Source organism: Loxodonta africana, unplaced genomic scaffold, assembly GCF_030014295.1.
Source record: "Loxodonta africana isolate mLoxAfr1 unplaced genomic scaffold, mLoxAfr1.hap2 scaffold_29, whole genome shotgun sequence".
NCBI classification, from domain to species: Eukaryota; Metazoa; Chordata; class Mammalia; order Proboscidea; family Elephantidae; genus Loxodonta; species Loxodonta africana.
In genome coordinates, this window is record NW_026975011.1 from 2,923,379 (window position 1) to 2,925,987 (window position 2,609).

Sequence of the window (2,609 nt, forward strand, 5' to 3'; positions counted from 1 at the left end):
TATAATCAAATATTAAATAGTAAACATTAAGTGATATAAGTTAAGATTAAGAAAACTATGAGCTACATGATGTAATTTTAATAAAAGTAAGGAATAAGAAATCTAAATATACATTAAGGATATATACATTCATAGTTAAACTATTTTTAGCTATGATTAAAAAACTAGGAATTGAATTACTTCTGAGAAGGGGTGGAGAAATGGCATCAGAGAAGTGAAATCAGGCAGTTTCAATGATATTGGTAATATTCTAGGTAAGAGGCTACAAGATTTACAAACAATTGCATATGTTGTTGGATACACATGAAAAATTACACAGTAAAATTTAAAAATAAGAAAAATTCTAAAATCTTTCTTTTAGTTAGAAAAGTAAACTCTTGTTAAGCATAGATAAAGATCCATGTTACACTGAGAAAATTCTGCCTGCTTTCTGGCTTTGGGATGTCCCTGGACGGGCTGTAGACTGAGAAAAACTTATTTTTTTACGTAAAGTTGAAAAAACAAAATTTTGTTTTTGCCAAAACAAATCATTACTAAGTCTTTAAGTAAAAAGCATTTAAGTTTAATACAACTTTTAGGGAACATGCTGTTTATGCGACATAACACATTTCTTTCCGTATCTTCAATTTTATGGAGACAAAATCAGAAGCTCTACCTACTCTTTTAAGAACTGCAAAAAAAAATGCACATAATAACTAATGAGGAATGTGCAAAATATGTTTATAACTTAGATTGCGATTTTCATACCCAAATTGAAACAGTATCTGTCCTCTAATCAAGAACTAAAATGAGTTTTCTTCATCAACCACATCCCATCTATCAAAATTACTCACTCATGGTGTCTCAGACAAAACACAATATCATGTCCTACTTAAATATGCAGAATTAAAAATACATGGACATTGGCCAGAACTACAGAAGTAATTTTAAACACAAAATGCAAAGTACAGCTAAAAAAAGCTGTTGTGCTAAGAGGATAATGAACAGTAAAATTTTACATCACTCTCTTGGCCTCAGAAATTTGTTCTAAGTGTTAGCCAAAATGTTTTCTCATTAAATTCAGTGATAGAAAAATTTCTAAAGTAACTTGTTTTACTCTTTTTAAAAGAGAAGGAAAAAAGAATTCTTCTAAGTCCTGTTTCAGTATATACTCAGAAAAATAAATTTGCAATGTGAGCTTAGTTTTATTTTTGTTTATAAGAAGAAAAATACCTATGCCGTTCATCCAGCCTCCAGAATGACTCTATTAGGTTAATTCTAACCTAGAAGAATAATTTATTCTACATTTTGGATGCCTTTTTTTTTTTTTTTTGTATCAATAAAGAGAAGTATACCTAGAGAATCCATAGAACTGACTAAAGCAGTCATTGTGATAATTTATTTCCTATTTCTTGCTTTAGCATTAGCAATAATATTTTCAGTGTGGAAGCATATTCTTAGTCTACCTGTGGTTAATTTTCTATTCCAGATTTTTTTTTCATAGCATTTTTCATCTCAGAATTTCTCAAGCTGTATATAAGAGGATTCAACATTGGAGTGATAAGCGTGAAGACTGCAGTCATAGATTTGTCAACAGGAAAGTTGGAAACAGCTCTAACATACAAGAAAATAGAGGGAACAAAAAAGAGGACAACTACTGTGATGTGAGAGTTGCAGGTAGACAGGGCTTTGCATCTCCCTTCCTGACTGTGAGTCTTCAGGGAGCTTAGGAGGACCCCATAGGAGATTAGTAGAAGGATAAAAATTAGCATACAGATGGCTCCACCATTGGCAACAACAGTGAGCCCTATAAAACAGGTGTCAGAGCAAGCAAGTTCCAACAACGGGTACATGTCACACATGAAGTGATCAATGACGTTGGGCCCACAGAACGGGAGGCTGTACACAAAGAGAAGTTGAACCACAGAGTGCAAAAAACCTCCAACCCAGGCCACCACCAGCAACAGAATGCAAACCTGTTGATTCATGATGATCAAGTAATGCAGTGGCTTACAGATGGCAACATAGCAGTCATAGGCCATTGCCACCAGAAGAAAGACCTCAGCACCACCAAATAAATGTTCTATAAAGTGCTGGCCCATGCAAGCTGGGAAGGAAATAGTCTTTTTATCACAGAGTAAGTCTACAATCATTTTAGGGGAAACAGCAGTGGAAAAAACAGCATCCATGAGTGACAGGCAACGAAGAAGTACATGGGGGAATCCAGGGAGGGGCTGACAATAGCAGTCATGACAATGAGCAAGTTGCCCACCATCATTACAATGTAGATGAGCAAAAACATGACAAATAACGCTTTTTGGCCCTCAGGATCCTGAGTAAGTCCCAGGAGGACAAGATCTGTTACATTGTTACTGTGTCCCAATTACTCTTCTACAAGACCTGTTTCAGAGATGGGAGCTCAGTAGAAAAAGACCTGTAATGAAATCATGAACACAATTATTAGTATACCCATTAGGTAATGGAGCACTTCTTCACTATTAATCTTCTACAGTGGTTTGTACTTAATAAACATTTAGAAATGTCTACTGGGTGCCATAGTGGTTAAGTACTATAGCTGCTAACCAAAGGGTCGGCAGTTCGAATCTGCCAGGCACTCTTTGGAAACTCTG

At 35.1% G+C, this 2,609-nt stretch overlaps 1 pseudogene; it reads right to left on the reverse strand.

The window, feature by feature from the left end:
* Positions 1 to 1,342: 1,342 nt before the first annotated feature.
* LOC135229371 (olfactory receptor 4A5-like) lies at positions 1,343 to 2,362 on the reverse strand (annotated as a pseudogene).
* Between the last annotated feature and the right edge of the window lie 247 nt (positions 2,363 to 2,609).